General features: G+C 54.0%; 1 long non-coding RNA gene across 2 annotated transcripts; it reads left to right on the top strand.

Moving 5' to 3' along the window:
- Window positions 1-3,520: 3,520 nt before the first annotated feature.
- LOC115830960 lies at window positions 3,521-18,082 on the top strand. 2 transcript variants are annotated; one of them, XR_004026507.1, is made up of 3 exons: window positions 3,521-3,667; window positions 12,237-12,318; window positions 17,841-18,082. It is a non-coding gene; the product is annotated as an uncharacterized LOC115830960 (long non-coding RNA). The 2 variants fall into 2 exon arrangements; XR_004026506.1 differs by lacking the exon at window positions 12,237-12,318.
- Window positions 18,083-24,829: the final 6,747 nt, after the last annotated feature.

Here is a 24,829-nt window from a genome sequence, read left to right as displayed (position 1 = left end):
GCATTCTAAAACTTTCTTCCAGCACCCCTGAACCACGCACACATATGGCACTTGAAACCCAACTGCTCCAGGAGCTGGGAGGGTAGGGTCAGTCCAGCCATACTCAGGACAGATGTGTGGTCAGCGTTCCAGAACATCCTTGCCCACCCCTTTATGCCCTAGCAACGGAAGGGAGAAACTTCAGATACAGCAGGTGGGAGTGTGGGCAGATGGGAAGCGTAAGCAGGTTTATGTCTGGGGAGGCAGACAAGAGGCAGGTTTGTATTTTAGACGGTGATGTTGAAAATTTTGTGATCAGTTTTTACACTGTCCCAGGACATATAGAACCAGGATATAGTGTCCCAAGTAGTATCTAATTTCATACAGTTTAGGTAGTTCTATTCCATTTCCAAAGGTTTAGAATACCGCCCCCCCTCAACCTCCAGGAAATTGGGGAGCACTTCCTCTACTACACACACTTGGGACATGAAGGACAGACCCTGGTTGGGGAGGCACTTAGCTGTCCCTTCCTTAGGGGCTTTATCTCCCACTTCCCCTCCTGGGTTGGAGGCTCCTGTGACCCCCTCACCTGGGCAGGTCCTCATGCAGGGTAGAGCCCTTGGAGGCCTCTATAAACATGGGTTACAGGAGAGAGAGGGCAAGAGGCCGCAGCTGGGGTACATAAGGAAACCCCTCTGTGGGCCTCCTTACTCAGAGAAGTCTCAGGAGAAACCCTTTCCCCCACCCCCAGTCCTGGCACCAAGCTGGAGAAAGACAAAATGGCTTGTGAAGGCATCTGTCTGCCCTCCAGGGTGGCTGCCAGGGTGGCAGCCATGATGGCTGGCCTGGTGTGGGTGCCTTTGTGTGCCATGACTGGGTGTCTGTTTCTGCAGTCACTAGGCGCTTGTTCTGTGGAGTGAGGGGTGTGGGGGTGGGGGCACGGCCTGTGGCAGGGCATGTACGTGAGGCTGGGCACGAAAAGCCTCACCCACCTCCTGCCAGGTACAACCAGCTGCTGGGGCCAACTGCCGACCGCCTCCTCCCTTCCCTGGGCACGGCCAGGCCGGGGGGCAAATGACTTGGCAGGCACCACCCCTCAGTTGGACCCACTAGGGCAGGGCCGGCTCACCTGGGGCACAGGCAGGGCTCCTGGCTGGGTGGGTGTTCTGCCAATCCCCTCCCCAACTCCTAAAGTGGGAGGGTGGTGGTGAGGCCAGGGAAGGGGCGCAGGTCAGAGATATGCCCCCTCTCCTCTCCCAGACTGTGCATGGGTAAAGCAGGGCAGAGAGGGGCTGGTGGAGGGGCGGGAAGTTTCTCTGTTTAGGGCCAGGAAATGATTTCCATGCAAATGAGATGCAAACTCCTTAATGAGTTTGCAATTAGGAGACCAAGGCTGCCAGGCCGGGCAGCGCCTGCAGGTTTTATGAATGGGCCAGCGTAGGCGGGGGGGCGGGGTGGGGGCGCGCCGGCCCGCCCCCACATTTCCCTGCCGCGGCGCCCGCGACATGCCGCGCCGCACGTTGCTGCCTCCAGGCCCCGCCGCGACCTGGCCCACCGCCAGCGGGTCAGCTGCTCCGGACGGCGCGGGAGGCTGCCGGCCAGAGTCCCCGCCACGCCGCCGGCCGACGACGCAAAGGAGCCGACGACACGCCCCCTGGGGCCCGGCAGGGGCTCTGTCCTCGGGCCCCCTTTTTTCCCAGTTATTGGAATGATTTCCCGAGGCAGGAAGGACAGAAGTTAGCCTTCAGGCCCCGTTGTATTTAAAATAGGCTGCCCTGGGACTTCACTGACCAAAGGAGGGGGGCTGGGCCCCTAACCTGGGTGAGAGTAATGACTTTGGGAGGGATGGAATTATACGTCACACGAGAGGGACCAGTTCCCATCCCAGAGCTCCTTGCACCTCTCCAATCCCCTCATGCCAGTCCACACCTCCCTAACCTCAAAAGGCCTGTTCCCACCACCCCAGGGCACCTGCTTTTTCTGCAGAGCCACCCTAGTCCACTTTGGGTCTTGCTCTGACGTGGGGCCCAGGAGAGGGTCTCCTAAGTGGGTGGGTACACACAGGTTTGCCGTGGTCCAGAAGGAGGCTGACCAGAGTTTGAGAGTTTGAGCCCAGTTAGGTCACAGCCCCCTACCTCCTCCCCTCCTCTCTCCTCCCCGTCCCCGCCCTGCCCCATTGCTTTCAGAATAAATTAACTAATTACCTCCAATTAAAGCACCTGGCTCTCTGTAGCCTCCTAGGCCTTCAATCACTGCTTCTGGGTGTCCTCTTCACCCAGGCAGGGTCTGGAAGGGGGCCTGGCCAGTAAGTTGGAAGTCAGTGAATCAATGAAGTGGGGCAGGGAAGACAGGATGGAGGAAGCCCACCGTGCTATTTACTGCTTGGGAGTGGTCCAGGCAGCCAGGCCCTCTGACTTGGCCAGCTTGCAGACTGAGGTTGGGTCTGGGGACTTGGGCCCTAGTGGGCGCGAGCACGAGCTGCCTTTGGAGGTAAGTCCTTGGTGAAGGGCCTGTGCAGATGAAGGCCCTGAGGGTGACCCTAGAAGCCCCTCCGCAGGAGAAGCAACTCGAGGGGCAGGTCCTAGAAGCTAGCAGTTCTTGGCACCTGCTGCCTCCTTCACCCAGCAGGCAGGGAGAGACTCCAAATGCCTGTGGGCCCAACCAGTCCCTCCTGTCTTTAACCCCACCTGGCTCCTCGTGCTGCTCAGGAGGTGAAAACTCCTCCATTCTTTTCTCCGGGCCCTCTTAGTGGCCCCCAGGCACAGGCCCAACACTAGCTCTGCCCAGCACTGTCCTGGCCCACCCCACGTGTAGGACGTGATGGGGAGGATACCTGGTGGCAGGAGGCAGACTGATGGATTGTTGACCTGGGTCTCACCTCTGGACAAGCTGGCCACTCCTGGGACTGGGCAGGGTCACGCCAGGCTGTGACTCAGGCCCCTGCCCCACCATGCCAGGGACCTGGGCTTGGGCCATCCTGTGTGTATGTGGGGTGGGGCAGAGCTTTGTCAATTGGAGGCTTCCCTTTGGGGACACCTCTCACGGCCCCAGGGAGCCAGACTATGACTAGAAGGATCAGGGTTTCCATGGCTGCTCCTCCCCACCCACCACCCCAATAGAGGCTGACAGGAAGGACTCCCAAGCAGGGCACAGCAGCCATATGAGTTAGTGGGTGTGTGAGCCATCCAGGACAGGGGTAGGGCTCAGCACACAGGAAGGGCCACCCCCGGGGTGTCCTGAGCCCCTATCTGCCAGCTCGGCTTGTCTCCCGAGGCCCATGGAAAGCTGGCTCAAAACTCCCCACCTCCAGGAAGGCGTCACCTTGCCTCGCTTGTTTGTGGCCAGCCCAGCGCTGCTCTCGGCTCCCACTTTTCACTTGTTTCTCTGCCTCTTGTACCCTTCCCCAGATCCACCAAGCGTCTATGGGCAGACTTTTTTCCTGCACTTCCTAGTGGCCAGCAGAGGGCGCCGCCAAAAGACTGAGGCCACCACGGAAGGAAAAGGAGAATCTGCTTTTTGGGGTCTAGCCACTGTGCAGAGCCCAGGCGTATGGGTCGGTGTCGGGTGTGTGTGTACGTATGTGTGTGTAATGAAACTGGATGCCTTCCTTCCCGGCGATCTTGACTTAACCTGTCAGCAGAGGGCTTGAGGTTAGACCACAGGTTGAACCTAGGTGGCTGCTGGAGAGGTAAGCCCAGGTGGCTCTTGGCAGGAAGCGGAGGATGAGTGAGTTACTCCCTTCTAGCAGCCCAAGGGGGAAGGGACAACGGAGGTCGCCAGCTTTCCTCCCTGACCCTGGAAGAAGGGTTGGGAGGGGTTGCACAGAATAGCTGGTGTCCCACCCTGTGGGAGGAACTGCTATGGACATCTGGGCCACATCTGGTTTCCTGGCAAGGCAGGGAGCTGGTCTGTTTGGAATCCTTGGTCCACCGCTTGGTGGTCCCTCACCATTACATTCCAGGAGGACCCTTTACAAACAGGTGTATAGGGCGCAGCCCTGTGATGCGAGTGAGTTCACAGCAACCTAGTCCTGGTCACACTCCTTTGGAAGTGGCCCTAGGGGCCTGGGCAGCAGCCTTCTCCTCTGCGCCACTCGACCTTTGTGGCCATGTTGGAGTTTGCATGCTGAGATGCTGGCCTTTCCCCTTGGAAATGCTGGGAAATGTGCTCTGGTGTCCATCCTGGTCATGCCTCTTCCTCCAGGTGGGGTAAGAGATGAAAAGGGGAGTGAGTCTGCAGTACCTCTTAGGGACCCCACCCCATGAAAGGCGGAGTGGGGAAGTGCTTGCTGTCGGGTCACCTCCACGAAAGCTTGGGAATGCGGTTGGGACGGGAAGCGGGAGGAGGGGTCAGCAGGAGTGGTTCTTTCTTGGGTCTGGATTCTGGGTTTTGGGGAGGAGACAACACGGAGAAAACCCCTCTTGGTCGGCTTGGTTCCAGGAGGCTCAGGCCGGGAGATGGCCATAATGGCCTTGCAGAAAGAAGCGGGAGCTGGGGAGGGCGAAGGCTGAGCATCGAGCCCACCCGGACTCTCCCTCTGTCCTCCCCGCTGCGGGGGCCCAGCCCCTCGCCCCCACCCCTCTCTCGCCAGGGCCGCCGCGGCCCCTCCCCGAGACCTGGGCGCCGCCTCCCCCTCCCCTCCTCCTCCTCCCCCTCCCACCCGGCGCTGCAGCTGCTGCCGACGGACCATTCTGCACGTAGCGAATGGAGGAGACGCACAAGGGAGGCCTCAAGTGCGCGCGCGCGGGAGCCGGAGCCGCGCGGGCGGGGGAGCGGTTGCCGGCGCGCGTGCGCGTGCGGCGCCGGCTTTGATCGCGCGCGCCGAGCTCCGGAGCGCGCGGCTCCTCTGAGCGCCGGGGTTGGGGATGCTGGGCGGTGAGCCCCCCGTACCCTCTTCCCTCCGCGCACACTCTGTTACCCCTCCAGCAAACCCCGCCTCTACCCAGGACCCTTTTCAGTTGCCACCCCGGTAGTACTGTCCTCTGCGCATAGTAGGCTCTTCTACGGGGTGCCGGGTGACGGATTGTGCAGTCAGCCAGGTCCCGGGCTAGGGGTTCACAGAGTTCAGAACATGCCCGTGTTCATGACCATATAGTTCCACCTTTGCCCCAGGATCTCTCAGCCTGGAGGCCCTCACCTTCCCACCTCTGCTGTACCTCAATCCCAGGCAAGCCCCATAAAGCCCTTTATAAGGGCTTGGGAAGAAAAAACAAAGGAGTGCTTTGACTTTTATTTCCTCTGGGATGGGGAACTCCCAAGGGAGTTCATTTCCCTTTCACCCCCTCATATGTCACCTGCACAGCTCCTACTCCCTGGGATGTCCAGGACTCTTCTGGGCTCTGCCCACACCACTGACAAAGGTGTGGTATGGTAAGCACAGAGTCTGCGTCCTGGGGACAACCCAGGGAGTACAGGGAGGCTGTGTCAGGCTGTGGCAGGCAGGGCCTTCATCTTGGAGGTGTCTCCTGACTTCCAGGGGCACTCTCTTCACTTCCTGAATCCCTGATCAGGAAGGGGACCGGCAAGTGGGTGGCCGGGGTGGGGGGGTGGCTGTCTTCCTTCCCTGGATGGGCCAGGTTGGCACCTCACTCCACCTTCCCCCTTATGCATCCTGGCTCTCCTGGCTAGGTGGGCATAGGGCAAGACAGGTGGCGGGGCCTTGCAGAGGGATGTCTGAATAGGGTCGGTGGTGTTTCGAACGTCCCCGTGGGAGTGAACTGAAGGGGACTGGTCTGTGGAATGTGCAGGTGAAGGTAGCTGAGAGCTCTTTGTCACCTACTAACTTAAACTTGCCCCAGTTGTTTGACCCCTCTGAGCCTCAGTTTTCTGTATAATGGGAGTACAGCATTCACCTAGTGGGACTGTTGAGGATTAAAATATAATCTGCCTATTACATGCCTCATGTGTTGGAGGCAGATGCTCAGTATGAGATAAACCTTTTTTTGTTACTGTGTTTGAACTGGCTGAAAGTCTGGCGACATTTCCCTCAGCTTTGTTTCCATGGATAGAGTGAATTCAAATCCCAGAGCTGGCAGCTCCTTGGAATTTGAAGGTGGGCTTTGAGAAAACTGTAGAGAGGCCAGTAACATGTCATGTTTATGTCACCATCCAAGAATGAACCATTTCATACTAGTTTTCCAGACATTAATATCTGAAACCTTAAAAAGAGATATTTTGGATAGGAATCATTAGTGGATATTACACGCTTTCCGGGCTTTTCATCAGAGGTTGCAGAACATGTGAGGCTTCATGACTCAGGGTTGTGGTTACCAGGGTCCATCACTATCCTGGTTGTAATACAGTGAAAATTCAAGGCCTTTTCTGGCCCCACACCAAAGGCTTATTCCATGAAGGCTACATTTTCGTAGTTCTTGTGTCTGCTTTTATAGTACTTTATCACTTCATCAGCTCTCTCCGTATAAACTATCACTTCTGTTACCGTCACTTTGCCTGCCTCCAGGGCAGACCACCAAACCCACCCTATTCTCAACTTGTTTCTGTTTGGCTGTGGGCTGAGACGTCCGAAAATCACATCTGTTGGGAGATGTGAAAAACAACAAGATCTTTTGAACTTGACAAATTATATTAAAGTTCATCTGGAGAAATAAACATGCAAAAAGAGCTTGGAAAATCCTGAAAAAGAAGTATTATAAGGGACGACTAGTGCTACTAAAATGTTGTAGAAAGCTCCAGTAATAAAATAGTTGGGTACTGGCACAAGAACAGACAGGCAGATCAAAGGAGCAGAGTAGAGGCCAGACACACACCCGTGAACAAATGGAAATTAAATATATGATAAAGTGACATTTTAGATCAGAGGAGAAAAGATGAATTATTCAATCAAATTGGACAACTGGTTAGCTGTTAAGGGGGAGAAAAAAGAAATCCAGCTCCCCACTTCATCTCTTATTCTGCAATAAATCCCAGATGGAGCAAAGATTTAAATGTAAAAAGGAAACCATAAAATTACTAGAAGAAAACATCTGAAAGTCTAAAAGTGTATGTTCTTGGATTGGGGAAAGTTTGACACAAAACCTAGGAATCACAAAGGGAAAGAATTTTTAAAAATTGGCTGTATTAAAATATGACGTAGGGTGTTGTGTTACATGCCTGTAGTCCCGGCTACTTGGGAGGCTGAGGTGGGAGGATAACTTGAGCCCAGGAATTTGAGGCCAGCCTGGGCACCACAGTGAGACCCCATCTCTGAAAAAAAAATTGTTTTTAATGTAATATCCTGAATTCTAAAGACAACCATCTGGAAAAAATATTTTTAACATAGATGGCAGATGAATTTTTACAAGTCAATAAGGAAAATAAAAACAAATAGAAAAATGGGCAAAGCACATAAACCGGTAAGGGGATACTAATGGTTAACAAGCAGGTGAAAATGCTCACCCTCAGTCAAAATAGAAGAAATCAAAATGAAGACATGACAAGATTATCTTTTCACCAACTTGATTGACAACAACTAAAATGGGCAACCCCTCACCGTGTGGACACAGACGTCCTCAGAGCTGGGGGGAAGACAGTTGCACCTGTGAAGATGATTGCCAATATACATGAGAAGAATTAATTCACAAACCATTGACTCGAGAGTTCCATATCTAGGAATTTATCAGATGCACTGTTATAAATGTCACAAGTGTTCAAAGTATACATACAAGTGTGTTCATTGCAGTTTTGCTTCCAAACCTGAAAAACTGGAAGCAACATTAAGTCCATTAATAGGGCACTGATTGGATATGTTATGATGCATCCAAACACCAATAGTATGCAGTGGTTAAAAAGAGTGAGGTTGAGGTCGTGTGTTGATATTCTCTAAGTAGAAAAGCAAGTGGCAAGACATTGCTTGGATGGTGCTACTCAATGAAGGGTGTGCCCTCTGCCAGCGTGGGCATGAAGCCTATTAGAAATCCAGAATCTTCAGCCAGTTGCAGTGGCTCATGCCTGTAATCCCAGCACTTTGGGAGGCCAAGGCAGAAGGATTGCTTGAGCCCAGGAGTTCAAGACCAGCCTGGGCAGCATGGCAAAACCTCTCTACAAAAAATTAGCCTGTAGTCCCAGCTACTAGGGATGCTGAGGCAGGAGGATCGCTTGAGCCTGAGAGGTGGAGGTTTCAGGGAGCCAAGATCGCGCCACTGCACTCCAGCGCAGGTGACAGAGACAGACCCTGTCTCAAAAAACAAACAAAAAAGAAACCCGGAATCTTGGGCCACCGTAGAACTATGGGGTCAGAAACTCTAGGGCTGGGGCCCAGCAGTCTGTGGTTTTAACATGTTCTGTGTATGATTCTGATGCATACTCATGTTTGAGAAGTACTAATGAGGAGTATGTCACTATATGTGTCAAAAATGGATAAAAGCCAGTTAGCCATTCTGCCTCTAAAATTTCAGAGTCACAAGAAAGGGCTTTCCATGACCAGAGTGAGAAGGGATGGAAAAGTCCACTTTTCACTTTATATGTTTCTGAACTGTTCAGACTTTTTGCCACGAGAATATATTACTTTGGTTTTTTTAAAAAACTAGTTAACTCTGGAGACTGAGGCAGGAGAATCGCTTGAACCTGGGTAGCGGAGGTTGCAGTAAGCTGGGATCAAGACACTGCGCTCCAGCCCGGGTGACGGAGTGAGACTCCATCTCAAAAAAAAAAAAAAAAAAAAGTTAATAATTTAAAAAAGCTACCCAAATGGAGAAAGAAAATATGGTACATATGTACAATGGAATATTATTAAGCTTTAAAAAGGCAGAAAATTGTGACACATGCCATAACAGGGGTTAACTCTAAGGACATTGTGCTAAGTGAAATCAGCAAATCACAAAAGGAAAAGTATTGTATAATTCCACTTTAACGAGGTAACTAAGGGAGTTAGATTCGTAGAGACACAAAGTGGAACGGTGGTTGCCAGGGGCTGGAGAGATGGGGGGTTAGTGTTCAATGAGCACAGTTTCTGTTTTGTACGATGAAAAGACTTCTGGAGATGGTGGTGATGGTTGCACAACAATGTGAACATATATAATGTGAACGTATGTAACGTGAACGTATGTAACGTGAACGTATGTAATGCGAACGTATGTAACGTGAACGTATGTAACGTGAACGTATGTAATGCGAACGTATGTAATGCGAACGTATGTAATGTGAACGTATGTAATGTGAATGTATTTAATGTCACTGAAATGCACACTTAAATATGGTTAAAATGATAAATGTTCTGTGTATTTTATCACAATTTTTTTAAAGTTTAAAAAAGCTACCTTTAGGTGTGTAAAGCAGGGTTAGTGATTGCAGCTGGCAGGTTCTGTGAGAGCCTCCATCTAGGTTACAGAGTATGTATTTGAGGGTTGGGCTTCTTGAGAACTCTCTGCTGCCGAGCCCATTTGGAGCAAGTCTTGGCTTCCGATAAGAATGAAGCCGCGTGTTCGCTCACACGCTGGGAAGCCAACCTAAGAACTTGCTGCCTTGAGGGATGGGATAGGCTGACAATAGGGACAGATAGGAGAGTGGTTTGGTGACTTGCTGGAAGACAGAGGCATGCTAGGTTACTGGGGAAGCTGGATCCTTGCCCCTTCCCTGCTGCCTCTGCTGAAACCCTTCCCTGGCCTGGGCAGGGGCTTGCTCTCCTAGAGGGTCAAAGCTCTGTAGGAAGTGTGGCGAGCCTGTGGCCCTGGGGAGATGGCTCCTAGGGGACAGGAGGGAGAGAGGGCAGGATGAGTAGAGATTGTGGGGCAGAGCGTGGGTTTCTTGGAAACAAGACTGTGTTCAGACATCTGGCTGGAGCAAACACTGTACTTGAAAAAGGGGTCAGGCCAGAGTGGGGTGAGGGGAGGGGGGCACTGGAGGTGGGAGAACCTGCCCAAGCTGGGCCTGGCTCAGCCAAGTGGCTGAGACCCAGAGGCAGGGAACAGCAGGTGGGCTTCCACCTGCCCTTCTCCCAGCTAGGGGAGCGGGCTCCTGCACCAGGCTCTGGGGACTTCTCCACGTGGCCCATTCTGGCCTGGATGCACAGCCGCCCATGCACCGAGAGTCAGGGAGACCTGTGGCCAAGGAGGGGCCCAGAGGTGAGGAGGCCCTGCAGCTAAACTGGCTAGGCTGATGGGGCCACAGAACCCCATCCCAGGGCCAGCACAGGTCGGTACTTAGCATGCCCCCATTCAATCCTACCCAGCAAACCCCTTTCAGGAAGCTGGAGACCAGTCCCTGAGCTCAGGGAGCTCACAGTCTGGCCGAGAGAGGAGCTTTCCTGACTCAGGCAGAGTGGGTATTGACCACAGGCCTGGCTGCATCACCACCGAGGCACCATCTGTCCTGATTCTGTGACAGCCGCAGACTTCAGTCTGCCCATCTGTGTAATGGGGTTGATATCTTAGGGTGACCTCAGCCATGGCAATGCCCAGTTCTCAGTGTTAGGTGGGAGACACCAACTCTGATCCTGCCAGCCTGGAGATGGGGTTGTTAATGGAAAAAGGAGAGCACAGAAGTCCAGCCCCAATCTACATGGCTCTGTGTTTTATTTCCCTGAAAAAGGCGCAGGAGGTCAAGAAGAGGTAGGGAGGGGTGGGGGATAGGGGGCTGGGAAAGCCCAGCTCCTCGTATTGAAAGGTGATTAGGGAGTGGGGAGAGATTCCCAGGCCTGTCCAGCTGTTTCCTGCTTCCTTCACTACCAAATGTATACACTGTAAGGTCGGGCTGCCCCTCACAGGGACCCACTGGGGTAGGAGGCCTCTCCCTCTTCTAATACAGGTGGCTAGAGCATAGGATAAGGGAAAGCTAATGGTGTCGGGACCCACTTCCTGTGCTGATGTGGACTCATGGAAGCAGGAACCTGCCAAGCTTGGCTTCCTCAGGCCACGGGCATAGCTGCCCAGGCTTGTCTGCCCACTCCCCATGCTCAAATGGTCCTGAAGAGCCCCTAGCTGAGGGCAGTGGGCATGAGGTAATGCTACAAAATGCCTGTGCTCTCAGCTAGACACCCCCCACCAGGCCCAGGCAGGCCCTGCACACACATCCTGTGGGCTTCGCCTGCCCAGCTACCCATGGTGATTTAACGTGAGAGACTGGGGCTAGACTGTGGGAGAGACCACCCAGAGGGGTGAGTGGGTGAACTGGGAACAGGCTGCTCACTGAGGAAGCCTCTGCCAGTGAGCATGATTGTCCTTCCTCAGGAGGGTGGCCTGGCGGGAAGTAGATGCCCCACCCCACCCAGTCTGAAAACCCCCAGATAATGTTGGGGATGGTGGATGAGTCGCCTGTTTTAGATGCTAAAGGAGATCTAGTTCTGACCTAGTTTGATGGAATTGACACATTGTCTGTCTTCATGGAATTCAGTCTGAGGGAGACACAGCCCCGTCCTCAGGGAGCCCCAGTCTGAGGGGAGACACAGCTCTGTTCTCAGGGAGCCCCAGTCTGAGGGGAGATGCAGCTCTGACTCAGGGACCCCCCAGCCTGAGGGAAGACACAGCCCCATCCTCAGGGAGCCCCAGTGTGAGGAAGACGCAGCTCTGACTCAGGGAGCCCCAGTCTGAGGGGGGAGACAGCCCTGACTCAGGGAGCCCCAGTCTGAGGGGGGAGACAGCCCTGACTCAGGGAACCCCAGTCTGAGGGGAGACACAGCCGTGACTCAGGGAGCCCCAGTCTGAGGGGGGAGATGCAGCCCTGACTCAGGGACCCCCAGTCTGAGGGGAGTCACAGCCCTGCCCTCGGGGAACTCCCACTTGAGGGGAAATGCCCTGTGCTCCATGCTTCCTCCCTTGCCTGTTATTTTCGCTCCCAGCGCCATCCTCTGCTCTCCTGAAGGTTTCCTGCCCTAGGAAGGAATTGAGTGGGTGAATTGGAGCTCCCGACTTGTGGGCCTCCTCCCCGCTGACTCCCTGTCTGCTCACTGTCCCTTCATGGAGCCTGTGAACCGAGTATGAGGGTTCCAGGTGGAGAGACCGAGTCATAGTGACTCGGGGTGGACTGGTCACCCCCCTCCCATCACCCAGAGTGGCTGTGTGAAAGGCAACATGAGGGCCAGGGGGAGGAAAAGAAGAGGCTCCTTCTAGCTCTAAGCCCCAGCCACCCTCTCCCATGTGCTGGAGCCGCGCATGCGTGTGGGAGATACCATGTACTGCATCTCAGCAGACATGTGAGGCTGGGGTGAATCAGGGATCAGGAGTTGGGAGGTGAGGAAGGCAGATGCAGCTCAGCTGTTCAGGACAGTGAGCCCAGCCACCCTAGATGTGGTAGCACTTCTGTCTCCCCCACCCTCTGTCTTTTAGGCTCCCAGGAGCCCCTCTGTGGAAGCCTCCTTAGCCTGGGCTCGAACGAGGATTCTCCTTCCTTCCTGTAAGGAGTTCTCAGGTGGGCATGGTGGGGAGTGGTGCCTGAGAGGGCTAGAGCAGGGCCTGCATGCATTCCCATGTGCACACACATGCATGCTTAACCTGAGTGCCCGTGGGTGCAGACGGGGCTCGCTGAGGACAGAGGGCAGGAGCTAAGTCTCCCCCTTCATTTTAGTGGCCGCCTGATGTGGGGACTATGTCTCCCCCATCTTACAGGAGCTCCTTAAGAACAGAACTGTGTCTCCCCCATCAGATTGGAGGGTCTGAAGGAAGCCAGGAAGGGTGTCAACACACAAATGCACAGCGCTCACTCCGGCACCTGCCCCCTCAGACATAGACACCTCAAGCTGGGGTTCCCTGAGAACAGAGGCTGAGTCCCCAGTCACAGCTGTAATTCCCTTAAGGCAGAAGGTGATAAAACTTCCCTGTCAGATTGGGAGTTCCCTGAAGGCAGAGCTCCTTTCTCTCCTGAGAGAAAAGAATGTCTCCCCCATCAGACTGGGAGCTCACTGAAGGCAGCAGCTGTGTCTGCTACCCCATCAGCTCAGGGTCCCTCTGAGGGCAGGGGCTGAGCCTTGCCTCTCAGGCTGCTTCCTCTAGAGTCCCTGCAGCTCCCTTTCTTGTCCTGTTTGGCCACTTCCCTCCTGTGATCTCCTGTGATCCGCCTGTGGTCACTTCATTGTCAGTGGCTGGGGAGGCAGCAGATTAGACACAGCCAGTGACTCAGCCCCCATGGCCTTTCTTCCCCTGCCTGGGCAGCCTCATCGTGGTGGGGAAACCCCTCTGCTTCCTGCCTTCTCTGACGTCTGTGTCCATTTCTCCTGTCCTCCCAGCCAGACCCCTTCCCTGCCCACACACGCTGTAGTCCTAATCTGCTAGCAGAAATCACGAGGAAGTCTTCTGGGAGGGGTGTGTCCCAGATGTGGCTTCACTGTGTCTTTACCAGCCTGGGATGTAGATGTCCATTTGACATATGAGGAAACAGCCCCAGTGAGGTGAAAGGACCTGTACAGAGCCACACAGCTCTGGTAGCCAACTGAGACCGGGCCCAGGGTCCCAGCTCCTTGAATAAGGCCTGACTCTACATGTGTGCACATACCGGGGAGGCAGGGGCTCATCCGGCCCCATCCTCCCCTGGCCCCACAACGGGCACTCACAGTCTTCCTCGGGGGAAGACAGGGAGAACCCAGTGCCTGTGGAAGGTTAAACAGTGCGTGGGCTGAGCAAGCGTGCCGGGGCTACCTGGCTGGGCATGCTAGGGGCTTGCAGCAGACCTCAAGTGCCAGGGAATGGAGCCACTCTGTAGGTTTGGACAGAGGAAGTGGAGGCTGGGATGGTGGGCTTCAGGCGGCAAGGCAGAAGACATTCTAATTATTCAGTCAAAGGAGGCTTTGAGCTCTGCTGGGTGAAGGGGAGGAGCATTTGTGCAGCAGCTTCCACCAGTGAGGCCCATGTGGCTGTGCCTTCCTCACTGCATCACTGCACCCATTTCACAGGTAAGGAAACATTGGCCCAAAGAGGGCCTTCACTGGCCCTAGAGCATGCAGCTCCAGGCCTGAGCCCATGTCTGTCTGACCCCAAAGCCATCATTTCTGTGGGGTAGAGGGCTGAGCACCAGCCAGTCCCGTCCCTGCTTTGTTGAGGAGTGGTTTAGCTCTGGAGTCAGTCTGCTTGGGTTTGAATCCTGACTCTGTCCCTACCAGCTGTATGGTTGTGGGTAAATTGCTCAACCTCTCTGTGCCTGTTTCCCCGGATAGTAATAGGCATGGTATAGTGCTACTTCTCGTATAAGCTTGTTAAGAGGAACAGTTGGTATTTGTGAACTGGTGACCTAGAGCATTCAAATGAAGCTGTTGGCCTCGTTCTTTCTTCTCTTCCACCCAGCCCCTTCGGTCCAAGGGAGGAACAGTTGTTGAGAGTTGGGACTTGGCGAGATGAGGCTAAGATCTCTCTGAGAATGAGAGACCCATCAAGGGGTACTCAGGGCCTGCTCAAGCCCTTCCTTGGGAATGGGATGCAGGGAAACAGGAAGCCTAACTTCCCACTGGTCCCATTCCTCTTGGGCCCCCAGTCCCCTCCCCACTGTGGAGTGTGGGCATGTGGAACTCTGGCACGTACCCGGTGATAAGGGCCACCCAGCAGTCAGGATGTGGGCTACGTGAGGGACCAATGGAGGCGGCTGCTTTGGCCAGCGGCTGCCTGCCCAGCTCAAGGGGCCAAGGCCAGGAGGCTGGGCTGTGGGGTCCATTGTCTGCCCGCCGCCCCCACCCCTCTGACGAGCACAAGCTCAGCAACAGCCAGCAGCGGGCCCTTGGCAGAAGCTCGGTCCTGTTCCCCCCACACAGGCACGCCCTGGCCTGCACGTCTTCGCCTGGGCCTCTAGCCATGATGGCGCTGCCCGCCGTGCTGACCACTGCTGCCACTGGCCTCTAGGGGGCACTGCTTGGGCACTTAGGAAGTCCTTGCAGGGTGAGCCAGGGCCTGGGGCCCTCATCATGGGGTTGTCAGAAGCTCAGCCCATTGGGGTAGGGCAGACTGGGGAGAGGGCAGAGGCAAGGTGGGTCACCTGGACAGAGGGTGGAGCAAGGTGACCGCCAGGATGTGGCCATGGAGAGTTATAGAAATGTCCTTGTCAAACTCCAGGTCTACAAAAGGTGGGCAAGGGGGTAGGAAGCTAGTGTTGACCAGCAGTGTGACTTTGGGCCTCCTCCCTCAGGTCTCAGTTTCCTTATCTGTATAACGCAGGGACTGGAGAGGACTCATCTCTAGGTTTAATGTTCTGTGATTCGTGGCACCCTTGCCCTTCCTGGCTGGGTTCAGCCCCAGTTGAAATCAGTGGGCAAGATGGGGCATGTCTTTATCTGTGTCTCCCTTTCCCACTTCTCCATCAAAGTGGTAGAAGGGCTGGGGTTTCTGCAGCCCGATACCCTTGGGAGTCATTGAGGTGAGGCCTGACAGCTCACATCCCCCTCAGAGCCCTTAGTCCCAGGACTCCCAGGGGCAGAGCTGTGGCCTCTAATCAGAAGGTTAAAAATAACACCCATGGGCTCTTCTCCCTTCACAGGAATGGTGTTTGTGTTGGCATCTGTGGCCCCTCTGGCCCTGCCAACTTGCACAGCATGTGACATTGTCAGGGGACCGTAGGTGTGAGGAAGGAGTTAGCCGGAGGGGCTCGCACTGCCCTGCTTCAGGTGAAGGTGCAGAGCAGAGGTCAGGGACAGCTGGCAGGGCCACCTGTGGCCACAAGGCTGCCCATGAGGCTGAGGGCACATGATGGGCAAGGCGAAGTCCACTGGTAGAAATGAAATGGTGCAGACTATAGGCTGGGCTATGTCCAGGTGCTGGGCCAGGGCCCTGCAGGCAGAGCTGTGCAACCAACTCATCCCAGTCCTCAGACCCCAGAAGCAGAATCAGTGAGTCACAGGTTTGTGGAATCAAGGCATTCTAGACTTGAAAAGAACTCAAGAGATACTGTCCAATTCCTGCCCAGACAGGAGAAAAATAGCCCCACTAGAGAATATTTATGGAGCTCGTCCTGGGTGCCAGGCTCTAAGCTGGCATCCACTGAATTAATCTTCCCAGCAACCCTCTGCACCCAGTTCTGTTTTTTTTTTTCTTCCAAACAGAGGAAGAAACAAAGGATAGAGAAGTTAGGTAACTTGTCCAAAGTGCCTTCAAACTGATCTCTGTGTGATTCCTAAATCCCTATCCATAATCGTTACCTTGTCTGATTTAACACAGGTGGGAACAGAAGCCCGGAACTTGGAGGCTGTGCTGGGGTTTCAGGTCAGGCCACTGAAGCTGTGTGCCCTGTTCAGTTCTGGACTCAGTCCACAGCTCCTTGCACACAGAGAGCTCATGTCATGGGCAGTCAGAATTCTCCCTTAGGTCATCCGGAATCATGTTGACTTTAATGTAAGATCATTTCTTCTCCTTCACTCCTCCAGAGAGAAATGACAGCTCCTTAGTTCTCTTCTAAAGTCCCTGCTCATTGTTAACAGTGGTCACACTCATAATTTTTTGAGGGCACGAATCTGCCAACACACTCATCATTTAACCCCCAACTTTCTCTGGGGAACTTTAGGAAGAGCATCCCTGGGCATTAACTCATCTAACTGCTGATCATGGCATTGATGTCACCCCTGAGCCTGCTCTTGCCCAGGCAGAACAAGCCCGATTTTTCCCCCTTTCCATCGGGCCTGTGTTTGCCCTCTCCATGACCTCTGTGGCCCTGCCTGGCCTCTTGCCAGCTTCTTGTGACCAAATGTGGACCTGGCCTGGCCAAGGAGGAGAGCTTGGGGGTCAGGGCCTGACCTGACAGCTGTCCCTCCAGGGGTCCCAGGCAGTGGAACCAAAATTTAAGCCTTGGCTGCCCCCACCCTGCCAGGTCTCCCTAGTACACCCATTCCATCATATGCCGTCAGGATCCTGATGTGTGTTTGTGGTGTGGTGCTGCCAAGGATTACCTGGTCCTTTAGGTCCCCAAAGCGCTGGAGATATCATTCTGGAGTGAGGAGTCCAGGTTTCTTTCCCTAACTCATGCCATAGACCAATCAAGTGGCAGCTTCTTGTTCCTCACACCCCAGGGCAGGATTTCAACAGCAGCAATAATGAGCACTGACTGCTCACTGAGCACTTGCCTCGTGCCAGACACTGTGATGAGCACATTACAGTAGCCCTTTCGCTGAATACTCACAACAGCCAGGTGAGGTGGGGTCCACGGTTATCCTTACTTTATAGGAATCCCAGGCACAGAGCAGGGTTTTGTCTGGGCTGACAATGGATTTAATGCTACACTGATTCTCTGTTTAGTTTTGGTTTGGTTTTTGAATCACTTCACGCTTGCCCTGAGTGAGGCGATAAGGCCCATTCCCAAAGTACAGATGGGAAAACCGAGAGTCAGACTTGGGCAGTGAGTCAGGTTAGGCCATCCTGTTCTGCTATCCCCACAGCCCTAGCCTGGCTCTGTGTCACCTGAAGTGTTTTCCCAGGGTATTTCCTCCTTCTAGGTATTTCTCCTCATCTTATGCATTTACCTGGGCTCTTCCCTCCTTTCCATCTATCCATCCATCCATCCATCCATCCATCCATCCATCCATCCACCCATCCACCCACCCATCCACCCATCCACCCATCCACCCATCCATCCATCCATCCATCCATCCATCCACCATCCATCCATCCACCCATCCATCCATCCATCCATCCATCCATCCATCCATCCATCCATCCTCCTGGAGCCAAGTCCTCCCAGCAGGGTTCTTCCTGACCTCACAGGGCAAGTAGGAGGAAGTGCTCCTGGATGGGTACATCACACCCCTGGTAACTCTTCTCTTCTAGACACCTCATCCATCCTACTCTGCCCAGCTACACATGAGTCGAGATTATTTCACCAGAGGAGAAGCTTGTATTAGTTAAATTTTGGTTTACGTAAGATAAATAGTGAATTTTTTGCTCATGTAAAATATTTCTGGGATGTGGTCATGTGGTCAGAGACTCCTTCTATCTTTCTGATCTGCTAGGTGTGGTTTCCATTTCCAGGGTCACCTCATTGCCCAAGATGGCTGCTGGAGCCCCAGCCAGCAGGAAGGAAGAAGAAAGCCTGAAGAAGGACATGCCCCTTCCCTTCAAGGAAACGTCCTAGAAGTCACACACTTATATTCCATTGGCCAGAACTCAGTCATCTAGCCACACCTAGCTGCAAGGGAAGCTGGGTAGTATAGTCTTTATTCCATGGGGGTCTGGCTAAAAGTTGGGGAATAAACGAAGAATGGATATTAGGAGACAGGATCTGCCACAAAGCCTCTTTGTTCCTTTTAGATTGCAATTGCCAGAGGGTAAGTGGGGCCTTCCCAACTCCCTGCCTCAAGCAATCCTGGTTCTCTCCCTTCTCCGAGGTCTCAGTTCTTCCCTGATACTCAGTAGTTACTGCCTGGAGCTACTAAAGGCAGCGGCACAATGCCACATCCGGCTGCTGTTGGCTGTTGTCTACCATCTGCAGATCCAGGCCAGTGCACTCACTTATCTCACGACAGCTCAACAGGCAGCTAGTCTTAGTCCCATTTTATAGTTGAGAAATTGAGGCCTAAAGAGGTTAAGTAACTTGCCCAAGAGCACGCAGCTGGGCTCTGAGCCCAGCTCCTGTGTGTTTCTTTCTTTCCTGTTGAGCCTTCCCTGTAAGGGTGGATGCCCTGGGCCTTCTCAGGGTCTGACAAGAGGAACTGGAATGGTCTGAGCCCTAGGAGGGGCCTGTCTGGGAGGAGAGGGCAGGCAGGGGCGTGACCTGGGTCCTCAGGTGTCTCCTCAGCACTTACTCAGTGCCATGGTCAGCGAACACGTCTGAACAGAGTCTACTGACGGGCTTGGGGATTTCTGCTGGCGCCAGCAACTGGCCACTGCAGCCACATCCTCAGACGCCACTTTCCCCAGAATAAGTGTCCTAGACCCAGCAGTGAGGAAGGACAGGGATAGGGCAGCTTTTGTCACTTCCCTTTCTTTCCTCCAGCCCTCCCCAGGGAGGCGGGGGAGAGGGGGACCGTTTCCTCTGCTTTCACCCGGGGGAGGCAGCAGCAGGGGACTCAGCACCTACCCCAGGTGGACTGCTTGGTGGGGAAGGTGGGGAGAATGTGACCAGTGCTTAGGGGAAGAGGCCAGACGCCGGGCTTCTCCGGAAGACCAGGGCCATGTGGGCCATCCCCCTGCCTCCGGGCAGGACTGTCCGTGCTTGCAGCCGAACATGAGTGTGAGGTCATTGCTCTGGTCTCAGGGGTGGGGGGAGGTGCTCTGAGCGTAAGTACGGTCACCGCCTCTACTTGTGGTTAGTAATGTTACTGTAATATCTACTGCACGATCTCTGGCCAAGAGGAAAGGCTCAGGAGTTGTGAGTCACAGCTGGCTGTCGACAGTGGGGCAGGTCATGCGCAGCTTGAATGGGGGTGTGCTGGGGATGACCCTGAGACCCAGACGTAACCTCTGTCCTCAGGAGTTCCTGCCAGAAACAGATGATGAACTGGAAGAACAGATGTGAGGCTGAAAGTCCCCAGTCCCTGTCCTCCTCCACCAGGAAGTCTTCCTTGATGAACTGCCTTGGGATTGCTCTGGGGTTGACCTTGAATTCCTAGTTGTGGCAAGATGGGCTTCTTTTTACTTTGCCATCCTGCCAAATCTGAGCACTGAGCACCTGCAGGTTGTGTGCTAGGGGCAAGGGCATGAATAGGAATGTGGTGCTTTCATTCAAATCATTCATTCATTCATCCAATATGCCAGGTGCTCAAGATACACGGGTGAAGCCATGGACTCAGCTGCTCTTATAGAGCGTGGAAAAGGAGAGTCTTAAAGCAAGTAGTCACACCAAAAAGAATTACAAACCATAATGTGTGCTAAGAGGGAGAATTACATGGGGCTCTGGGAGAATATCCTAGGGACTTAGTCTAGATGGGCGTGTGGCCTGATATTTAAGCTCAGTTCCTGCCTTGCTCTAACAAAGTCGCAGCCTAGCTGGGGACACACACACACACACACACACACACACACTCACACACACACACTCGGAAATGTCTGGGAAAAGATGATGTTTAACTGACAGTTTACTGTATCTTCTTGGTCCGTCCTAATGCTCCTGAACTGGAAGCTCCCTGCATGCCTGGATCATATATCATGTTTGCATGATCAAGCTCCTGCCACCAGGCCTCTGGTACAGGTGCTGCCTAGGAAATGTCAGTTCTTTGCATGCCATTAGGAATTATCTGTCCATCACCAAATTAACTGCTCTAGGAGTGCCAGGGTGGAGGATTGGGGCTGTGTGGTCATCCAGGAAGGCTCTGAGGATGAGGAGGGCAGTGATTTGAGTCTGGAAGGACTGAGATCAGGATGAAAGGGATGACAGAAGAGTGTTAGTCCTGTTTGGAGACAATGAGGAGACTGGGAGGTTGACATTCTGGAAGGGAGTGGCTACGTCTCTGCCCTCAGACTGGCAGATCACAGACAGCAGGAAGTATCTCCTCCTTCAGATTGTGAGCTCCCTCAACTCTTTGGGACCTGGCTTCTTGTAGACTGCAGCATTATTTGGGTGTGGGTGGACGTGGGAGTTGATAGTGGGTCTTCTATCCTGGGGAGAAGTCTGTGGACTGGCCCAGAGCCAAGGATCTCCTCCCTCCTCCTCCTCCCTAACATCTCCAGGAAGCAGGGTCCAGAGCCTCAGAGCTTCCAGTCACCTGAGTATGATTAGTGGGAGGCCTCTCCCTCTGGGATCGAGCCCTTGGTTGTAGCCTGAGGTCTCCAGCATGGCCCAGCCTGGAATTCATCTCCCAGCCCCAGTGCCCTTCTCCCTTTTCCGTTCTTCAGCCCAGCTCTGGTTGGGCCCAGGCAAGGCAGGAACTAGGGATGGTCTGGGGGGCTTCCTGGGGCTGTGCCACTCCTGATAGGCAGTGATTCCCCTGGAAGCCCCTCCCTTGCCGCCTGTGAAGGCTCTGCAGGGAGACGGCTCACCAACATGGTGGCATGCTGCCCACCAATGGGGGCTGTGCCAAGTGTGATGTGATGTGTGCTGATCCCTCTCCACTCCTCACTGAGGACCAAGCGTCTGCTGCCCCCGCAGCACAGAGTGCCTGGGGCGGCTGTCCAATCACATCCATGGGGGTTTGGGGGAGATGTAGGAGTGGACAGAGGGTCTTCCTTGTGCTGCAGGCAGCAGGGCCAGTCTGAAAGAACCTCCCTTACCCCCAGAACTGGTCTTCCACCCCCAGTTGATGGAGCCCCTGGGTACTCTCCAGGGTATCAGTCCCTCTGCATTTCACTTGCACCCCTCAATGGACAGAGGAGGTAGGCCCCATTGACCCTCTTTCTCCTCTCACCCCCCATGCTTTGGAAAACATATTGGAGATGTTTCCTTGCCCTCCTTTGTCCCACTTTGCCTGTTGGGGCCCAGGCACCAGGAGAGAGCGAGGGATCCTGGGGATGAAGGGGGCACAGAAGTGGTGTTGCATGCATCCCCTCGGAGGTAAGCGTGCAGATTGGCTGGGCTCCATCTCCTTTCTCCTTCAGGGTCCAGTTGTCTGCAACAGGGTCTGTGTTAGGTTGAAGGAGGGCCAAGGCCAGAGGCAACTATTTTATTCGGGGGTAGACTCTTGGATCCCACCCAGAGACTCTGCTTCTCTAGCTCTAGGGAGGGTCTTAGGACGCTGCATTGAAAAAAAGTCCCCCAGTGTTTGTGACATTAACGGCCGAGGAGCATACCCTGCTACTGAGGAAAGATCACGGATTCTGAGGGATGGGAGTCTTGAGTTCCAACCCGAGCTTCTCTGTTTGTTCTCTGGGTGACTTTGGACACTCATCTCAAGGCCTCAGCTTTCTTATCTGTGTAATGGGAGAGTGATACCTACCTTGAAGACTAAATGGGGCAAGTGCAGATAAAACATCAGCATCAGGCCTGGCACACAGCAGGTGCCCAATAATTACTGTCCTTAGAATGCAGCTGGCTTGGCCGGGCACGGTGACTCACACCTGTAATCCCAGCACTTTGGGAGGCCGAGGCGATCAGATCACTAGGTCAGGAGATCGAGGCCATCATGGCCAACACAGTGAAACCCTGTCTCTACTAAAAAATACAAAAAATTAACCGGGTGTGGTGTCACGCTCCTGTAGTCCCAGCTACTCGGGAGGCTGAGGCAGGAGAATTGCTTGATCCCGGAAGGCGGAGGTTGCAGTGAGCCGAGATCGTTTCCCTGCACTCCAGCCTGGGTGACAGAGTGAGACTCTGTCTCAAAAAAAAAAAAATAAAAAAGTGCATCTGGCTCATTCACTTTCTGGGCAGGGTTGGGTTGGACCCCTTGTCCCTCCCATCACTTGGGGATCCTGGTGGGGTGAGGGAGTTGATTCAGAGGTTGGGAAGCATGGTTATGCAAGGAGAAGCTTCCAAGAGACTGCTGTTGCTGGTGACAGGGAGGAGTGAGCATCCCCCACATTTCACCAACACAGGGACGCTTGCCTTAAGAATAATAACCTAAACGGAACACATAGCACTATGTGCCAGGTGCTGCTGTGAGTTCATTAACGACTGCAATTATCTAGGGGGATTGTTATCCTATTTCACAGGTAGGGAAACTGAGGCGCACAGGGATTGAGGCAGTAGCCTAGCATCACATAGCTAGTGATTGGCAAAACCAGGGCTTGAGCCCAGATAGCCTGGCTCTTAACCACTGCCTCTCTCTAGCATGGGGCCCCCTGGAAAGAGGGATGGCTGTGCCTTCCCTTCATGTCCTTCTGTGGGGTTCTGGGGCTGGGCTATCTGAGTCAGGCTCTGGTACTCTGGCGGGAAGGGGCAGGCCCCAGATTTGCCTCTAGGGCATTCTCTGACTCCAGTAGCTCCTGCCCACCCTTCCCTGGGCTTCTTTGCCTCCTCCGCAGTTGCTGCCTTCACCCGGCCCCACACTCCCACCCCTGTCAATGTTCACTTTCTCCAGCTGTGAGCATCTGGACCCCCCAGGAGTTGTCACTGGGCTCTGCTTTGGGCTCAGAGCCCAGTGATCAGGGAGAGGCCGGACTCCAGCCTGATCCCACTGCCCAAGACCAGTGGCCTTGTCTACTACTCCCTCAATGCTTGGGGCTGTGGGCATCAGGGCACCTGCCCCCTCGAGCCGCTGTTTATGACCTGGTATATCACTTATTGTCCCCACCCTCAGCCTTAATGAGGAACAGAGCCCGCTAAGACATCCCAATTAACCACACCATCTGTTTTCCTTTAGCAGAAACAGTGTGGCGGGTGAGCAAGAACCCAGAGCAGGGATGTTGTGGGGTGGGCTCAGGGCTTGTTTTCTTCCCTGAAAAATGGCTTACCACCCACCCTGACCTTTGCAGTGCCCAGGAGATGGCTGCCTTCCCTCAAAGGGGAGCCTGGGAGCCTCTCAAAGGGCACAATTTTCTGTCCCACCGAGCAGCTAGCTTCTGCAGCAGGCCAGATTTGGGTTCAGTGGTGACTCAGATGGGATGCAGGGTGCCCCATTGCGTGCAGGCTTCCTGGAGATTTGGGAGGCCAAATGTCAGTGTCAACAAAGGTATTTGAGTACGGGAATAGGCAGGAGGCAAGGATGGGAAAAGGGAAGCCAGTGGTTGGTGAGGTCACTCCCAAACTTCTGAGTATCCTCTCACTGATCCACAGGCTTATCAAGCGCTTACTGAGTGCCCAGCACTGACTGGGCACCAGAGACAGTGAGCAAGACCACAGAGGGAGGGCCTGTGGGGAGCCTGAGAGGTCAGGAATGTTCCTGGAGGGGGTTGCACTTACTTTAGTTCAAGGAATCAGTCCCTATCAGCTTCAGCTCTTTCCTGAGGTCAGCTCCCAAGATCAGAACCCTGGTGGGCGTGAGAGTTAGTGTGAACCTGGAGCACGGGGTAGGGGACTATAAGAGTTGGAGAGAGCTTACATTGGGGAAAAGGAATCAGGAAGCTTTGGAAATAGTTGATAAAATGCGCCAGTGAACAAATGCTGAGTTGGGGAAATTGGTGGGTGGTATCAGGAACCTTTGGGGTGGCATTAGGGCCAGGAGCTGTCTAGGGAGTGTATGGCTAGATGAATCCCAGTCTGCCTTAAGCAGGAAGCACCTTTGTTCATTTCTCCCTCAAATATGTAAGCGATCACACAGCATGCACATTGTCAATATCCACCTCTGCACCCACGGCAGGCATCACTAGCCAATCCTAGCACTTTCCCCTTCCGAGTCCAGAAGTAGCCTCACGCTTTTTCTCATATACTGGTCCAGGTCATCACTACTAACTGATCAGAGTCGAGAGATGAAATGAGAACCTATTTACCTTCCTTGGATGGAATTCAGACATGCATAAGATCTAAAGAAACTCCCAGAAAAGAAGTTATTCAAAGGGAAGAGAGAGTCAGGTGGACAGTCTTAGGACAAGGGCCGTTTTAAGCCAGGCTGATGATTGTCACTGGATTTGCTGTGGCCCAGCTCCCTGGTAGACTCATATCTGCGTCTGAAAGAGAGCAGGCCACAGGAAGCCCACCATCCCAGCCTCCACTTCCTCTGTCCAAACCTACAGATCGGCTCCATTCCCTGGCACTTGAACTCTGCTGCAAGCCCCTAGCATGCCTAGCCAGGTAGCCCTGGCACGCTTGCTCAGCCCACATACTGCTGTTTAAACTTCCACAGGCACAGGGTTCTCCCTGTCTTCTCCTCAGGAAGACTGTGAGTGCCCGCTGTGGGGCCAGGGGAGGATGGGGCCGGATGAGCCCCTGCCTCCCCGGTACGTGCACACATGTACAGTCAGGCCTTATTCAAGGAGCTTGGACCCTGGGCCCGGTCTCAGTCTGCTACCAAGAGCTGTGTGGCTCTGTATAGGACTAGGATATAAAGCACTGCGTGTCCATCAGGATTCTGTTGCAGAGAACAGAATCTGCTCTGACTGGTTTAAGTGAAAGGGACTTATCACAGAGTATGAAATGGCTACACAACTATTGGCAGGGCCGAAGACATAGGCTTGAGGTGGAGCTTTCAGGAACAGCTCTCAAAGTCACACTG

This window comes from Nomascus leucogenys, chromosome 17, assembly GCF_006542625.1.
Source record: "Nomascus leucogenys isolate Asia chromosome 17, Asia_NLE_v1, whole genome shotgun sequence".
Lineage (NCBI taxonomy): Eukaryota > Metazoa > Chordata > Mammalia > Primates > Hylobatidae > Nomascus > Nomascus leucogenys.
This window is presented reverse-complemented; position numbering and strand designations above follow the sequence as displayed.